The 8,161-nt window shown below is 31.4% G+C and overlaps 1 long non-coding RNA gene across 8 annotated transcripts; it reads left to right on the plus strand.

The window, feature by feature from the left end:
* The first annotated feature begins 202 nt into the window (after window positions 1-202).
* Window positions 203-7,638, plus strand: LOC141719354 (uncharacterized). 8 transcript variants are annotated; one of them, XR_012574091.1, is made up of 7 exons: window positions 203-323; window positions 439-497; window positions 589-685; window positions 755-1,504; window positions 5,267-5,351; window positions 5,933-6,030; window positions 6,829-7,638. It is a non-coding gene; the product is annotated as an uncharacterized LOC141719354 (long non-coding RNA). The 8 variants fall into 8 exon arrangements; XR_012574095.1 differs by having other exon boundaries at window positions 204-323; window positions 589-1,504; window positions 6,829-6,998; window positions 7,148-7,638; XR_012574093.1 differs by having other exon boundaries at window positions 205-323; window positions 589-1,504; window positions 6,829-7,288; window positions 7,367-7,638.
* The last annotated feature ends 523 nt before the right edge of the window (window positions 7,639-8,161 follow it).

Here is an 8,161-nt window from a genome sequence, read left to right on the forward strand (position 1 = left end):
CAAAAAAAGGCATACCAAATTATACTCCATTCCGGTTATTATAGTATAGTATAGATGTAAATATTTTAAAATTATATTTGTTATTTCTGGATATTTCTAATATTAAAATAATTATTAAAAAATAAAAAAAATTAGTAAAAAGGCATGCCGAATCATGAAAAAGCATGTCTGGCTAAATGACGTCATGACATGCCCATCTTGACATGTCCGTGCCGCTGTGACATGCACCCTCCTATTCTTTCTCAATTTTCTCTGACTCATAAAATTGGATCGCTCAACAATCTGCCACTTGTGGTGAAGAAGCTTAATATTGAGCAAGTGAGGTACTAATTGTAACTTTGTCCTGATTGAAGTTTTGGGCTTTTTTAAACGTTATTATGTTAATCCTTTTAATTAGGTTTACTTATTTGTAAGATCGTTTGATGGCTGTTTACACAGGGCATGGACGCCATATACGTTCTTCCGGTAAATACAAATCCAGTATATTTCGCAGTTCGGTAATTAAAAATTCTTAATGTAATATAATTTCGAAGAACTTCAGGTAGTGAATCTTGAATTCCCTTCAAACAATTTGTATATTCCATGTAGATGATTCTTTACAAGCTTGGATGGGCCACATTGTGCCATCTGGGATAGGGAGTTGGGCTTATTTGTTTCTACACAATGCTGCATTATAGACAAGCAGGTTATAGCTTACTTAAACTTGTATATAGGAATAGGCAAGGAAATCTTAAATACCCTGTAATTTATGCAGGAATCTAGATGTTATTTGGGAGTCGATTTCTAAAGGCTAGGTTGTTTCCTTTTACCAAGGTCGATTTCTGAAGTTTTTTATCTCGCATTTTGCATGTTTATGGATACAACTTCTTTAAAAAGTTGTACCTCACGAAATTAATTTAGTGACAAATGTGTGTCTTCTGGTAGCCTATTTAATATTGCTTCTTCAAATGACCATGTTCTTTCCAGACTTACATGCCTGCCATCGATGAAATTCCCTCCTTTACTAATACATATTAATATGCCGATACATAATATTCTACTTCATATTTGCCTCTGATTTTCATAGGAGTTTCATGCATGGGTAAACCATTCCAGTTCAATTATTAGGTATTCATTGTGCGACTGATCATTTCTTGTATGACTGGTCCCTGAGTTTTGAAATTATTATGTAATTGACTTATAAATTGTGTACTATTTGGTTGATTTGTCTAGTCCTTATTTGCACCAGGGGTACCTGCTGCTGTTAGTTTTTGGGTTCTAATTATGTGCCAATTGATACATACCTTATTATTTTTGCTGATATTTACTGTTTGCATATTTTAATAACCCTTGTCTTGATTTGCTTAATTTTTTTTCCTGGTATGGTATTAATATCCGAAATTGTGGACGTAAACAACTTTTCATGCACTGTGAACCCAAAAAGGAACTCGAGTTCATATAGCGACAAGTTGATGATACAAGCCTCGATGCAACTGAAGCCTTGAATTTTTATAACCAAGTACAAGTAAGTTTTCTTCTGATTATGAATGTTACTTTTTACTTCTATTTAAATAAAATCAGAAATCACCATATTGTTGGATTTGTTCGATCTTAGTTTGTGTTTAATTTTCCTTGACCATTACTTTATGTTCTATTTATTTATTCGATAAATACTTCTTTCGAGTTGCAATATATGATTTAGGGTGTGTTTGTCGCTGAAAAACAGTTAAAAAACTGTTTGGTAAAATTTAAAAGTTGGTTTTCGGAAAAATGTTTTTGGCTTAAAAACTGTTGTTAGAGAAATCAAGTCCCCCCATGCGGCCATGCTTTTAGAAAAAGCTGTTTTTCAGCTGTTGCGGGAAGCAGATACTGATTTCACCATCAAACTTTACCAAAAGCATCATTTTTTTTAATTTTTTCATCAAAACATATACGTATCAAAAAAATTACCAAACAGTCATCTGATTTTTACAACAGCACTTTTTTCAACAGGAATCTCAAACAGAGCCTTAGTGTCTTTTCCGTATTAGGATTTCATTTCATTTTTTATGTTACTTGTTCATATTGTTTTAGGATGGGGAGCAAATTATGCATGACATTTTCCCTTGAAGAGCTAATCCCAGTATTCCTATTAATCTAATAATGTATATAAAAGAAATTATAATCCATCAGTATTATAAGTCCTCGACACATATTGTGTAAGCTTACCAAAAGGTTGGATGAATCTATAGTTTTTGGTGCATATTATCGAGTTCAAGTTATTGCACATTATTTTTCCTTGTCTTAATGTGTTTTTTGGGTGGAAATTTGAAGAAACTTAAGAAAGGGACCAGCAAGGCCATGGACAACCTCAAAATATACGTATTTTTTGGTTCTAATTATGTGCCAATTGATACATACCTTATTATTTTTGCTGATATTTACTGTTTGCATATTTTAATAACCCTTGTCTTGATTTGCTTAATTTTTTTTCCTGATATGGTATTAATATCCGAAATTGTGGACGTAAGCAACTTTTCATGCACCGTGAACCCAACAAGGAACTCGAGTTCATATAGATGATGGAAATAGGAATTGTCCACTCAGATTTCGACTGCGTAGACCCAGGCCAGCTTCCACAACTAATTTATTTATCAGCAAATCTACTAATAGCAGCGACAGCTCTAGAAATTTTGTTCAAACCTTGAAATCCCTGTTAATAAATCAAGGAAATTACTGATTTAAAAAGCGTATCTACTCCATATATCTTCCTTTACCCTATTTGTTTGTGCATACATTCTCCTGCATTTCTTTACGTATGATTTAATATATTTTTTCACTAATTCCTGGAATAATTTTAATAGCATGGTTAAACTGGAACATAGTGACGATGTTTTCCTGAGAAAATTAACTCATTGAACAAAGCACAACAAAGGTGTCACATTAAATACCACATTCAGTCTATACTCTATAGGAACAAAAATATATGATATAGTAAGCAGGGCATTGCAACTATATTTTGTAAACACTCTGATCCAGAGAATAGTGAATCAGATTAATCATTTTGTGTTAGTGTCGTAATTAAATATATTGTAAATTAAGCCTCATTTTGATACTAGAATGTAATGGTATCCAATCATTTTATATTAATTTTGCAGTTTGCGCAAGGCTAAGTTTATTTACATAATGGAGTACCTCATGTAATTTTGAAACTTAGGTAGATATATTAGAAGTGGTTTTGCGAACTTTAATTTTAAAAATTAATTTACTTTAAGATATAGAGAGCCATAACACCCACTTCAATATATTAGCAAAACTGCCTAGGTACCGATAAGAAGATTGAAGTTTTATTATTGTATTTATGATCGTGATTTATTCTTGACGATATTTTATGTCACGTCTCCTCACCTATTCTTTTTCTTTTTGCAAAGTTAAGTCAAACCAATTCAGTTTTTAGGAAGGTTTACGAGCTTCTTTATTAAAAACCAGCTCTCTCCCTCTCTTAATATTATGAACACTTTTTTTCCCTATTATCAGTATTGTTTGATAGTTATAATGTATTACATATCTCTAGGATTGAAGCAAAATCCGATAAATGCGATAATGAAAGGAAAGTTTAGAGGACTGATCACGAGAAGTTGAGGAGTAACCGCCTTAAACACTTGGTAAATATTTGCGTACATCATACAATTTATATTTTATAATAGTTAGAGAAATACCAGGTGCTTAGAAAAGGTTACAAAAATCTCTGAAGACTAATTTTATAGAATTTTATTATTTTCAAATGTTTATACATATAGAATATTAAGTAAAAGTAATTATTATACTAATACATGTTTAGTTAATGATTGAGTTCAAAATTATATAGAAATGAACTCGATTGTCTCCCCATTGAGAGTGCAAACAAGTTTGAGTTGGTAACATGATTTTAAACAACATAAGGTATCCTCCAATACTAAAGCGTCTAAGCCTCTAAGGTACAAAATGTATATGTGTGTGTTGGAATGTATTCCCCTTCACCCTCTATCTCGTGGAACTTCTCCTTTTCTTCTTTACTGATGAAAATGGTGTTGTCGTATATGGCTACGATAGTGTCAACCAGTGGCGGTCGTAGAAATAAATTGTAGGGGGGTCCGAAAAAAAAATGAAATTTTTTAAATTTTTTTTACATATTTTTTGCTAAAATATATTGATTAATATAATAAAAATAAGCATTTTGTTAAAATAGAATTACATAAATAAAACAAAAAAGAAAAAATTTAGTTGCCTTAAACAAAAAGAAATAATTTAGTTGAATTTTTAAGTCTAATTACACGTATAGGAGCAGCAGCAAGGAGTTGAACCCTGGTTACCAACTGGACTGTATTTACAACAGGTTTTGAAGTATACTACTCAGTATTTATTGAAATTTAAGGGGGGCCAGAGGCTCTGGACCCCGGTCTCTGGCCCCCCCTAGATCCGCCACTGGTGTCAACTCTAAATCTTAATTTCCTCTTTTCTTACTCATTTTCCATATATATATATATATATATATATATTTAAATCTACTTGAGGTATTCAGTTAATTTAGTTGAGTTCTCTATTCTTACATTTGCCGATGAAATTGGACTTTTTTTAGTAGAAAGCGTGGTAAATGTGCTATCTCTGTTGAACAGACTTTTCATGACCGCAAGTTTTGATGCTTAAACCAGTCGTGTTGGTTTAACTAGAAAACTAACAATGCAAGTATATGTGTTTAATTTACTATCCAATTGTTGTACTTGTAATGCCTACTAAAATTCTCTTTTATTTTTGTGTTGCCACTATCGTTTGGTTGCTGACTAGGCCTACTAGCAGGCGTTGTGAAGACTCCTGAATTTTTTTTACCATATTCACACAGTTTAATTATCTTTCACGGAGGCCTAATGACCTATATTCACAATTTTGTTTCCCTGAAGTGCACCTTAAGAACAGCTCTTGCAACTTACAACACTTTTAGATTAATAGAAGGTCATGGCTTTGATTTGCTTCTGGACCTATTCCATCAAGTTAAAATTTGTAATAGAACGGATGAGCAAGGGAATAGATAACCAAACTTCAAATTCAGTAATATTTGTGTTTTTCGGTGCCATAAATTTGATACATTTACGAGACACATTTTTTATTTGAAGTTAGATCTAATTAACCTAAAAATATGACATGCCCTATATCAGAAACCTGAATTATGTTTAGACAGAAACTTTTTGTAAGTGTTTATGTATTATTCTTTTATTTCTTATAAAATATATAATGATTTTAGCTGCTCTGGCTTACAAACCTCGGTTTTAAGCCTTTTTGCAGCTCTCAAACATGGATTCTCTCCGTGCTACATTCCCAGACTCGGGCTTCACTTTTCTGCCTAATGTGTTTTCAAGGTAAAATCTCATGACAGGAGATATTGACTGTGCATATGCCTGCTTTTTTTGGAGAAAATATCTGGAAATGAGTAATGTTTATATGATTTCAGTTTCAATTATGTTTAATTATGAATTAGCATAATCTTAAATTCTAAAAAATAATTAGAGTGTTGTTATTTAGCAAAAAAAAATAAAAAAATTAGAGTTTTGCTGAAACTACCTGACCTCTAATCAAGGTAAAACCCAATTTTTTTGCTAGATTTTGTTTACGTATTTGAACATATTTTCTTTTGTATTGTAGTTAGATTAATACAAACTAAAAAATTACCACAGAGTTTATCTTTTGATCTAACTTGTTCGGAAAAAACTGATCCTGAATTGTATAGGCAAGTTCTTATTAAATTTACTATGAACTTAGTTATTTTCCAATTTAATAGTTAATCTTCTTAGGTGAAAATATGGGTCTCATTGTGGACGTGCTTTATTAAAGATGAAATATTAGTTAGTCTTTTGGTTTATCGTTGGGTAAATTTTGATGGCAACTATGTAAAAATATATGTGATTGATTTAAAGCTAATTGAAAGCCTCTGTTTTTCAAGGCCTCTTCACAGCTCTCCATTCTCCTCTGTGCTTTTCCCCATTCTCTTATGTGCTTTTTCGGGCCAGGCTTCACTTTTTCGTCAAATGTATTTTTAAGGTAAAATCCGGTGACTTAAGATTTTGACTGCATATTCCTACTACTGGGAAATTGTCTAAAAAAGAGTAATCTTTCGATAACTTCAGTTTTGATTATATCTCATTAAGCATTAGCTTAATCTTGAATCCTACTTATGAATAGAATGATGATCAAGGAACTACCATTACCTCTACCTCTAACCAGTGAAAAAAATAATTTTTACTAGATTTAGCTAGCAATTTTAAATACTCTCCTTTGCATTATAGTTGGTTCATTAAAATTTTAAACTATTGCAAGGTTAGAGTATGATATAATTCATTGAAGTAAAAACTGTTCTTCTATAATATAGGCAACTTCTCATTAAATTTATAATAAACTTAGCCATTTTTTCAATTTAACTGTTAATCTTCACAGGCATTATATAAATATGGGAGTTCAAATGAGCTTACACATTTTCATGTGTTCAATGAACCAGTGCTAATTTGCCTCATACTATCTTTCACATTTTTTATTAAATATAGCTTACAGATAGCTTATTTTTAATTGTTAATAAATGGTTTAGAGCAACTTATCAGTTTTATGATAAAAGTCAATGGTTCTTGATGGTATACTTCCCTGTAGTTTGGACCCAAAATCTTTAAGAGCCGAAATAATTTTTATGCTTGGTATTTGGAAAACCTTAGGTTATAATTCATATATTGCCTTTAGGTATCTGGAAAATTTTATGTTATATATTGCTTTTAGACCATCAACTTGTAAGATTATTTATTAAAGTTGAGTGCTTCTTGAAGTGGCTGAACAAGATTTATTTTGCTGCAGTTTGGTCCAATGGTTCTTTTTTGTCCTCCCCTGAAGATATATGATCTACTTGTATTAACATTGACCAGGATTATTGATGTGAAGAAGTACGGGGAATTAGACATGCAACATTAACTTAAAATTTAACTTCTTTAGCTCGTCCCAGACCGCAATGTCCTCATTTGCTACAAGTATGACTATATACTCGCCTCGTCAACTTCTTTATTGGAACATCAACTTCTCCGACACATTTCAACTAACTTCAAATTTTATTTATGTGCCTTGTCAATATATACACTGGTTAATAAGAGATTGTTATGAATATATAACACAACTTTAGAATATGCTCCGCAGCAACGTTGTATGCTGCACTATCTCTTCAACAATAATTTTGCCAACACGATTTGACTAAGAAGAGAGTTGCAAGCCGACTTCAAATATACACTGGGATCCTTTTGTACGCTGCAGAGTTCTATGAAAGGTATGCCTTGACCAAATTGTGAATATCGGATAGAAGCAGCATTAATGACGTGCTCCATATTTTGATATGTGTCAATAGAATGGTGTCACACAAGCGCAAGCCTCAATTATATTTTGCTCCCGCATGACTACAGTGCAGTGGTAAAACGAGCACAAGCAGCTCTCCCTTTTAGAAAACTGCTAATATTGAATTTATTAGTGTTTTTTGTCAGGTTGAATTTATTAGTTTTATCTTTGTTAATCACCTTTAATACAAAGTCGCTGCATATATTTGCCCTTGGCATCAGCCCTGGACCTTTATTGTCCAACTTCAGAGCAAAGACTCGGGCAATATACAAAATGAAAATAAATTTTATTCTATACTCCCCTGTGTCATTTTAACTGTTTTCACTTTTCTGCACATATAGTAAAAATTATGATTTTATATTTTTTTTTTGTAAATAAAAATTTAAGTTATATTTTTATTCTGAAAAAGAAAATTTTTAAAATTATTATTTTAAATATGCGGTCAAAATACTTAGAAATAAGTGCATAGAAATCTAGAAAGAATGAGTAAGGATGGAGAGTTTTTGATTAGAAATGTTTTTGTATGTTTCTAGAGTCATGGGAGAATGCCTTTTTAAAATATCAAACTACTATTAAAAAGAAACGGAGGAAGTACCAACAAACAAACAATCGAACAAATAGGAGCCTTTTGGGATTTCTTAAAAAATGTAAGTTATGACTTAAAGTTGAAATGTGTCGTATAAGTAATATGAGTAACTTATAACTTATTTAGGTGTTTGGATAATTTTACGTAAAAATTAATTATAAGTTGATAATGTGTTTGGTAAATTATAACTTATAAGTCATAATTTCTTTTTGAAAGAAAATT

The sequence above is a fragment of the Apium graveolens genome, chromosome 4, assembly GCF_009905375.1.
Source record: "Apium graveolens cultivar Ventura chromosome 4, ASM990537v1, whole genome shotgun sequence".
Taxonomy (NCBI): domain Eukaryota; kingdom Viridiplantae; phylum Streptophyta; class Magnoliopsida; order Apiales; family Apiaceae; genus Apium; species Apium graveolens.